At 40.5% G+C, this 10,804-nt stretch overlaps 1 protein-coding gene across 12 annotated transcripts in view; it reads right to left on the reverse strand.

Moving 5' to 3' along the window:
* Window positions 1–10,804, reverse strand: part of LOC145994848 (uncharacterized) — a 448,153-nt gene that overhangs the window by 118,977 nt on the left and 318,372 nt on the right. Inside the window, exon 1 of one of the 12 annotated variants that reach the window (XM_083131238.1) lies at window positions 10,761–10,791. The exons of the other annotated variants lie outside the window; for them this stretch is intronic. The gene's annotated coding sequence lies outside the window, so the exon portion shown is untranslated. Of the gene's footprint in view, window positions 1–10,760; window positions 10,792–10,804 lie in introns of those variants that run through there. 12 annotated transcript variants of the gene reach the window in all.

Consider the following 10,804-nt stretch of genomic DNA (forward strand, 5'->3'; position numbering starts at 1 on the left):
CGCACAAATAGAGGAGGACATGGATTGAGGGTGAGGCTCGCTTGCGATGTATTCACAGCATCTCACAAGAGAATCAGAGCTTTTTCTCCTGCCAGTTATTATCTCTTTCACCGTCATCAATATAGTCTCTACAAGATTTTCTTCGTGCAAAAAAAAAGCTTAAGTCCACTTTGGGTTCAGATACGTTAATCAGAACTGACACTGCAGTTGAGTGTGCCTCCACCGGGATTCGAACCCGGATGCCTTGATTGCAATGTAGGTAACATACGTACATCTATATTTGGTTACCACAAAGTTCACAAAACCATTTTTGGTTACCACAAAGTTGATTGGTTGATTAAATCACGTTATTTATGTCGGTTTTGTGCCGCTTTTGGCTAACTGCGACAATAAGGATGAGTGATGATATCATGAAAGAACCCAGACTAGTATTCAAATTCTGGGCACCTGGTGTCGTAGCGCGCTGTGCTAACCACTCAGGCACGGTGCTCGGCTTTACCACAAAATTCAACCAACAATTTTAGTTACTACAAAGTTTAACTAAAATGTTTAATTACTATAAGTTCAACGAAACAAGCCGGCCCCCGTGACGGAGTGGTTAGCACATCGCGCTACGAAACCAGGGGTCCGGGTTCGAATCCTGGCCTGGGCATCCCCATCTTCGCAAATTAGCCAAAAGTGGCACAAAAATCGAAGTAAAATAAAGAATGTCAATCAATTCAACCAAACGTTTAAAAAAAAATCCCGAAAGTTTTTGTGTAAGAAAAAAAATCCACAAAAGGTTTTGGTTAATTCAAACTAACTAGTTCATTTCTGTGTGCCATCAGTTCATAATTCATTTTCGTAGTCGCGATTAACGTAACAAAGTACAAAGTGGCGTATAATAATCAGAATACAAAAAGAGATTGCGAGCGAGTCAAACCAAAATGCCATGAATACTACTACATTTTTTTTATTATTATTCAAAGACAAACGAACTTGACATGAAGATCAGTTACTGCGTCAACAAAAAAGAACTTCCAGAGATTTCGGCACAACACAATAGACAGATTTACTTGTCAGCTTTGCTTCCCCTCCGAGTCGACCCTCATAAAGAAGTCCTGTACAAATACATAACCGAATCTGTTGACGTTCTGCAGGCGGTCGGAACAACCGCCGACACCCCGGGAGCTCCCTCGCTCCTAACCAGAAAGTAAACGCTCTAACCCCTTCTGAGGAGTCCAAGTGCCTGACGTAACGAGTGACAAAGATCTTACCGGCAGCTGTTGCAGAAAGAGAAACAACGAGAGGGAGGGGGCAGGAAGGGAAGTTACATACCAGAACACACGCACCCCATGCAACCACGTGCGCTTAAGACTGGTGATGTCTAAAAATAGGATGGCTTATTCAGGTAACCACAAAATGCCTCTTTCGTCGATTCTCCCCATGAAAAAGGAAGAGAACAATTGATCACACTGAACTTGATCACAATTTAATTTTACTGTATAAAATCCTCCCAATAAAAGACCCACAATATCTCCATAACAGATTTCAACATATTTCAGACTTTCACAGCCGCAACACCAGATCGTGCGAAACGTCTCTGCTCTCCATACAGTCCACTCCACAAATCGAACTTTTATGCAAATTCTTTGTCTGTTACCTCAGCAGGCCTTTGGAACAAGTTGCCACCTGAAATGCATGCCTCTTCCTCAATTCTGACATTCACAAAAACTGTTCAAATAACATCTATTAAATAATGAAAATTAAAAATTTGACTTCCAAAAGTAAGTACCAGGTGAAGAGAATGACAGAAGAAATTAAAGCACAGGAACAAACATGATTACATATAATATTTCAGGTGAATTTTGATTAATTTAGACTGTTTTGGATGTGTTTAAGCGTAATGTTATATATTTGCTTGCACGCGCGTGTGTGTAAGAACAAGAATGTGTCTGTGTTTGCGTTTATATACATCTTTTGTTGTATTAATTTTAAATTCATTTTTCTTTCTTTTAAACTTTATTTGTAAAGAGGTGTAAGTAAATGGCTAAGTGGAAGAAAATGCATTAATTAAAGCCTTAACTTCACCATGTATACAAAGCCGATATAAATAAATAAGCAAACTTGGAATGAGCACATCCGATTCTCGACTACTAATTGATTTGGATAATGAAGAATCGGCTATCCAATTCGAGATATTCGGATACCCTATCTGGGATTCCTGACTTTCGGATACCTGGATAAGGATTCAAGGCATTCGGATATTTGATCCAGAAACAGAAATTGGGGTATCCGATCCAGGAACTGGATAGCGGTTCCAGAACTCGAGTTAGAGGATTCGGGATTCGGATAATTTTGAATTTAGATGATACAAATTCGAACGTCCATCGCTTGATTTCTCGTTACACGTAAAAACACACACACTCTGTTCCTCCTATGAATCTCTGGATTCCGAAACCAAGTGTCTGTGCAAGTAGCGAGAGGGCTCAACCAATGAACACGTGAGAGGGAACGAGATTTGTGGAGGGGGAAAGCCACTGCGGCTACCAGCTATTTGTAGCAGCGTGTACTGCTTTGCTCTGCCCACTTGCTATCCCCCCTTCTGAATCGTTATGCGCGACCTTGCTCCAGAGGTTCCCGGGATAAAGTATAGCATGTCGTCTCGTCTCGATATATAAACACTAGCCACCCTTTCGTCTCGAATCTTGAAAAAATAATATACAAAAATATTTTAAAAAAACAACTAATAATAGCGTGTAAAACAAATTACAAACAAGTTTCTACGAATTAAAGAACACGTAAAACCTAGCTGTAAATAATTCAGAGCCGTCCAATCGATGCGTGTGGATAAGTTACATGTAAAGCAATGTTGATCTTGGCAAATATTTGCATGGCAATGTGAGTCCTGAACGAGACGAGACTCTGAAACAAGGCTCCCTCTTCTATCGCCTTTACAGGCTTTCGTCTCGGCATTATCATTTCTATTTTGGTTACTATAGTCTCTTATTTACCTATTGGATAAACGATTGCAATGAAAGATGAAATGGATGGTGAGACAAACACAATGATTAGAGATGGAAGATCTTACCAATCGCGATAAATGCGGAATGTGACCAATGCAGTCAAAATACGAGGTGTGTTTGATATTTAAAAGGCAATTAAGTGTATTAACGCGATAAAAAGCGAAATTAATTTCAATATGTGAAATTGAATGCAATATGCGAAATGTGTTTCCGCGAAATACGAGCTAAATTGAATCCGAAATGTGTTTCCGCGAAATACGAGCTAAATTGCATTTCTATGGTACATAAATGTTCACAGACAAACGAAACAGATTAAAAGAACTCAACGTTTGAATTTGATCTTTGTAAACTTTCAGTGAGTGTGTTCAAATAAAGTGCATATAACTTGAATAGTGATGTTTTAAATTCAGCACAAATGTCGTTGGGTGGTATTAGGCTATGAAGGAAAATTTTAAACAATTTATGTTAAAATTTTAATGAGTATGATCACATGACAATTTAAAATGATTTATGGTCCAAAACAATTAACACATTTGTTAATGCTCATATTTTCACTTCCACTTTACATGCTTGTTTTGTTATTTTCGAGAATTGCGACTGAAAAATCTAGAAAACCCATGAATGCTGATTTTTTTCCATCCAATTTTTCATGCAAAATATTCTTTTTTTTCCATCCCAAAATACTACAAACATCCTAACTTCCTAATTTTTAAAAGCGAAAAATCTACATCTGTAATAGTGACACATCCATGCCAGACCAGGGTTCGACCCTGAAACCTCTGGCTTCGCGGCACATTACCTTGTCACGGAGGCCAACTTGGCACCAATCATCACTATTCACAAAAAACATTTCTGAAGTTTAGTAAGATAGCCGCCACATTGCAAGAAAAACTGGGAATGTGTGAGGGGTAGATGGAAGGGGGTTAGGGTGATAAACTCGTGTTTGCGTTCCGGCGACGACCCATTATGCAATTTCCTTCGTTCACGGTTGTGCACAGGCGTCCTCTTCCTGCAACCATTAAAGTTGTCCATCTCGGAGCAAGACAGCTCCACTGCGGAGACCTAACCTTAATCACTGTTCTGTCCTCGGCACCGCTTTCTTTGTTCACCTGCTCCTGGAGGGATGCTGCGATTGCCAAGATGCTCTCTCACACCGACATGATTCTCAAACGTATATGAAAATATAACTTACATTGATGTTAAATTTTATCAAATATATTTAAATTACATCACTAACTTTGTAATTTTACAACGCAAATTTGATTTTTGTAAGAAAGTATACGTATGTAAATATATCACCGATGTCTTGGTGATTCGCATACTTCATTGCCAGAGTTCATATATATTACTACCCTGCCCCGGGGATATAGTGCATATCAGTGTTCGAAGCCTTACTGTCACCATATTAAACCATAGGAGCATCCCCCCACCCCAGGTAACACCAAGGGTCGATGAAACACCCCTCCAGCTAACAATTTCCAATTCAAACGCTGGTGCATATGATAAACCAATGCCACTAAACGTAGCTTTCATACTAAAATTGTGGATCTTTACAATATGAGCTGTACGTGTCGGTAACGTCGTTGCCTTATAATCAAGGGGTCCCGGGTTCGATACCCGGTGGAGGCACATAGCGCTTATGATGCCAGTTTAAACTGCAAGTCCACTTGCTATTGGCCTATCTGTGAATAAAGTGGACTTAAAACAATCTTCAATATATTGTGACCTATAGAGTTACGACCAATATATTTGTGGGCCATGTAAGAGGAGAACTAACAAATAAGAAAGGAACAATTTTTCAATAGTCATGTGGTTTTGTGTACATAAACTTCGTTCTTACAGTGGATGGAGAATAGATATGGCTCTAGTATATCACAAGGAAATATTAAGCGAAATACTGTGTTTAATTGGGTATGCATATACCATATGAGAACGAGCGCATCCAAATTTCGGGTTATGTGGTCCATATCCTAATTTGCTGAAAGACTTCGCTTCTCTTGAAAAAATAGTGCAATATTATAATTTCGCTATTTCACAATTGCACTAAAAGGTAGTTTCCAATAGTTGACTCCCGTTAAAATATTTTTCAGTAGGCCAGTGCATATGCTAACACAAATTCACCTGCACTTTCAAAACTACTATGGAACGTTCCCAAAATTAACCCTACCTTACCCGATGGCGTTAAGTGTGAAAATTTTCATAAAAAATTGAAATAACATTGTTCCCTAGAGTGTTCCAATATGTCTGTATTACTTTTGTTCATGAAAACATAAATGTAATGTAATTAGGAGGTAAAAAGCACCAGGTGGGCCTATCAGGCGCCATCTTTGAATGTGTGTCATTCGAGACACTCACGCAAGTGACAGTGTACAATTAGTTGGTAATAATGGTAATTTTTGTAGTTATTATAATTCATAAATAACTGCACAAATATAATCAACAGAGTAAGCAGTGATTCAATAACAAAATGGTTTCTTGAATATTAATCATTTAAAAAGTGTGGGCATGTGAGCCCCTCAGATAAGTAAGTTTCTCATATGGCACGGGTTAGCTAGGGTTAAGCACAACATTTGAGCTCTGTCCCTACAAATCTAATCCTAAGTACGCCCCTGACACGCCCACCGTAAGAAGTGATGCCTTTGTTTAGGAAGCGCTAAAAAGAGCAGGGGTGGGGGAACCCTTTCACATGTGCGTGGTCTTGCCGTACGTCTTCCACACATGAAGGAGCATGCGGATACGTTTCCGTGGCGACCTTGAGAATGGCGTTTGCTTTTTGACCTTCAGCCTCGAGCTACTCGGCGTGAAGATCTCAAGAGAGACAGAAAGAAGCTCCCCCCAGCACGAAAAGCCTTATTCTCGGAAAAGCGTGTTCGGTAGCGACTGTCGAGTTCACGGACAAGACTCCAACAGAGAGTTCTTGCATTCCGCTTACAACAATTCGTCACGGTTACATTGTTACCACATTACAAATGGATATTAATATATGCAGGAGCCTGCTTTTATTGCGTGTGTTGATCAGAAGGTCAACCCCCTCCACCTAATATACCAAAGTTGGAATTGTAATGAACGCTCCTTACATTGTTTTCCCAAAGATGTTGCTTCAGAACTCGCACCACAACACAGACAATTGTTCGATGTTAAACTCAATATATGTGTTTTGTAGTGGACAATAGCGTGGGAAGAGGGAGGGTTTAGAAAGTGAAAGTACCTCCCAAAAATCTTCGAACCAAAATGCACCCTCCTGAAATAATTTGACAAACGATCGATTGATTTGGTATATTTTACTTCGCTTTTCTGCTCCTCTTAGCTAATTACGAAGATGAGGATGAGTGATGATACGAGGAAATTGATGAAGGGACCCTCACATAGAACATCCGTGTCCAGGCCGGGATTCGAACCCGAGACCCCCTAGCGTCGTAGCGCGCTGTGTTAACCAGTCCGCCACAGAAGCCGACGATTTGACAAACAAAAGCGGCTACCGTTGAAATATTCGTAGTTAGAAATCAAGATTGTTACGAGTAACGATTGTGCGTATAATACGAAGAATGACGGGTGTAATACAATCCCAATCACACATACAATCCCACTAAATATACATGTGCGTATGTGTGGTTGCGTGTGGAAGATGAAATTTTACCCCTTCCTAATCAGGAAAAATTCCTGCGTCACTCATTGTCTAATTTGTGTTTCCAATACAATGTACAATAAGAAAATAACAATTGTCATAATGTGGTTTGTAATGGTGGCGTCGATTTATACGACTTTGAGATAGGGAAGGATTGACGAACCATCCGAGACTTGTCACCAGTGTGTTCATCATTTATCCTCATCGTTGCGATTTGCCTGAAGAGGCAGAAATATAAGTGCAAAAATAAAAATGCAAATTATATATAAATACAAAAATTTCACTCATGACAAGTATGCAAACACATGCTTAGTTAGTGATAAAAAACATAATATCAGAAAATAAGCATTAATTCATTGCATAAGCTTTCAGATGCAAAGGATAATTATTTCGGAGTGACGCCCTCCACTATTCCTGACAGAAAAATATTAGTTTGTCCACGGTTGAAATGCAGCGAAGGCTTGTCCAGAAATACGTTTTTGTGTGTGGAATAACAGTACACCGAGAAATAGGTTACAAACAGAAGCAAATCACACACCCACACATTGTGCCTTCCCAAGGCTGCTTGTTTATTATCCCAAAAGCGAGAGCTCGGTCCGCAGCATCACCCACTTTCCAAGAGATTGGATTCGCTGCATTACATCACATGATAAAAGAACCGGATGCTGCCCACAAGGACGCTCTGTGTCAATCCGTGTACAACGTTCGGCGCACAGGATATCCTCGCTCTTCACGCTTCTAAATATTTTTATAGTTTTGTTTCGTTCTGTTCCGTCCTTCTCTCTCTCTAAAACCGTCGGTGAAGAGAGCTTTGAGCGTATTGTTGACGAAATGAATTTGATTTGGTAGACTACAATGGCAATGCCGTTCTCGCTCTACGAATGATGATGGGAGGAGTTGGTTAAGTTTATAGGAAGGTGTGGTGGAGAAAGTCTGGTAGGTAAATCGCTCATGCGATGCATCCAATGCTTTGTATTCAACTGTTTCTCGTACATCTCCCCATCCCCTTACTGCTGTCGACATGGATATCAACACGAGAATTCCCACGATCAACACGGTCTTAAAGCTTATACCCCGGTAAAGATTTGAGTATTTTCTCACTCAAGCTTACGGGTTAATTTTGGTCACGAATATCTCGAGAACCACTCGACAGGAAAGTTTCAAATTTTATATGAGTACTGAGAAAGAATGTGTCTAGACAACTATTGATTGATGTTTTGATTTACTGCACCAAAATCCCGACAATTAATTTATTTTGCTCTTGAAATACCGAATATTTTTCACAATTCTGGCCAGGGCAACCTTGCTGCCAGCCGACGGACCCTTTACAACTAAGAAGCTGTATAGGAAAAGAAATGGAACACAGAGAGTGGTTGCGCTTTAGCCTACAATAGGTACAGAGCATGAACAGAAAGCAACATGCTTTTGCAGCTTCAATAGGTGTCTTTGGAAGACACCCGAGGTCAAAGTGAAAAAATCCGGTCAAAGCGAATACATCAGAGGTCAAAGCGTCGGGACCCGAGGTGAAGGCGAAGAGAACCGAGGTAAAGACGAAGAGAACCGAGGTAAAGACGAAGAGACCCGAGGTCAAAGCGAAGAGACCCGAGGTCAAGGCGAAGAGACCCGATGTCAAGCCGAAGAGACCCGATGTCAAGGCGAAGAGACCCGATGTCAAAATTGTATTGATACAAATCCACAGTAAGGAAAGCTTCTTCATTTAGACTTACGAAATTCTTTTACGTACATGACAAACGTCATTTTCTTGAGAGACCTCTCCTTTGGCATTTCCAACTACACAAATAGCTCATTCCCTTCCTTCCTTCCGCGCCGATTGCGCGATCGCAAATAGACAAAATGTAAACTGGCTCCTCAGGAAAGGAAGGAGGTAGCTCGGGAACTCTTATCCCCGTATTAGAGGCTCCTCAATGACAACTCGGGAGGGAGTCAATATTTGCTAACAACTCAAAAGTCTCTTGCGTACGATCTGGAAAGCTGTTCGTTCCTTGTGGACTGCAGAAGTTTGTGCGAAAATAATTTACGTAGGGGGAAAGATTGGATTACAACTTTGCTTACAACAAACTTATCGTTTGGTGGATTATGGAGAGAAGGTCCTCATTGAATGTGAATCATAACTGCCCTATCAGAAGTGGCGACCCCAGAAAAATGAGTGGGAAAGTAGAAGGGGAAGGTATACTTTGTGCGGGGTAGTTACAGTTTACTATACTCCTCAATTGCGTAACTTGAGGGGCAGCAAAGGTAGCATTGCCTCTTAACCTTTCAGGTTTATTAAAATTCACAAGGGTATTTCTGTTAATCTCCGACGACATGGTGTTCATATTAACCCACCCCCTACTCAAGTTACACTGCTGCTTCAATACCAGACAAAAGAATGCGGATTTTGAGCTGGAGAGTTCTAAAAGGGGAAGCGGGTGAACTAACTGAGATCTCTCGGTCTCATCGGATGACAACATTGCTTAGTAGGTCACGAGAACAAAAATTCATGTATACTATCAGGTTTTCAGGCAAGTTCCTCAAATTTCAAGAGCTAATGTTCTGCTATATGTAGAACAATCCATATATTTTGTACAGTAAATCGATCACTTTCCTAATAATTCCCTGGTTTCAAGAAATTTTGGTCGCTATACACCGCACTTAGGAACTTACAGTACCGGGTTCGTGAAAGGATGTGAACTGAAGATTTTTCAAGTTGCATTATCTTCGAACTCCCAGTTAGTCTACACAGGGTACAGTGTTGGATTCCACAATAAGAACACAAACCTTTGCGATTTCCCTGCAATTTATTTTCCGCTTCCGTGGCCGAGACCATAAGATTGCTCTGGAGCTCATCCAGTTTCCAATAAAATGGGATCCTCGAGGGAGGGTGTAAATGCAGCTGGAGCGTAGTGCTGATCACATCATCTCCACTATTGTTGATATTGTGAATGTGTGAAGCCCTTATTTTTACAACACCTCCCATTAGCCTTCATGGTTTGTCGCAATGTGGTATTTCAAAAATATCCATTATATATAATTATATATATAAATTACACAAATAGTCGCCCCTCCCGTCAACGGTCGACAATTGAGACGCAGAGGGGGAAGCAAAAACCACATAATGGAATACCTTCCCATCCACTTCAAATACTACACTGTATGCATAAGTGTGTGTGTGTGTGTGTGTGTGTGTAGTTATCCTCAAGCAGTTAGGGGCACGCCACTGTGTTCAACAGCTATATTTTATAGAGCAAGGTTAATAAACTTGAATTCTGAATGAATATTTACAACAAACTGCATATGAGTACCGTACGTGCAACTGCAAGGCAAAAGACGTGAGCAGTGAGAACAGTAAAATAAGCCATAACTTCAAGTTAATGATATTAATGAAATGCAGATGTCGCAAATTCTACTATTTTTGCCATTAAGCTGAAATTCGTGTTGTTTGTGTACCTAAATAGACTGTAATTTTCAGTCTAATTGCGAGAAAAAGAGGTCTTCCACATGCATTTAATATTTTTTTATAATTTCACGACATTAATGGCATTGAAAATTATTTTCCAAGAACTTATCTCGGTCATTCGTTTAAACAGATACTATAAATTGAGCAAGCCTCCAAGATTATCTTAGGGGAATCGCTCTTATTGAGAAATGCGTCTACAGTTTGCTTTCGCCAGCCCCCGTGGTTAGCACATCGCGCTACGACGCCAGAGGTCCCGGGTTCGAATCCCGGCCTGGGCATGGATGTTTGTGAGTGTCCCTTCTTCACTCATCCTCATCTTCGTGATTAGCCAAAAGTGCAGAAAAGCAAAGTAAAATAAACCAAATCAATCGATGTCACGTAAACCCGTAGGTCCACCCATTCCCGATTAGCCTCCGTGCACTTTTATTTGTATTATGTTATTTTACATCGCTTCTCTACAACTTTGGCTAATCGCGAGAATAAGTATGGGTGATGATTAGATAAAAGGATACACACATAGACCGCCCATGAACAGGCCGGGACTCGAACCCAGGAACTTCACTGGTGATATACAAAGTCGACCGCTTCATGTGCTCGGCCACGTGTCATGAACTTCTGCATGGATTCTACTGTGCCAAAAAAGGTGGAAATTTAACAGTTCTTAAGTGCTTACCTTTGTAGATGGCCGAAAGAGACAGTAGACCCGCCCTTACTGAT

The sequence above is a fragment of the Lepisma saccharinum genome, chromosome 11 (assembly GCF_977018435.1).
Source record: "Lepisma saccharinum chromosome 11, izLepSacc3.1, whole genome shotgun sequence".
NCBI classification, from domain to species: Eukaryota; Metazoa; Arthropoda; class Insecta; order Zygentoma; family Lepismatidae; genus Lepisma; species Lepisma saccharinum.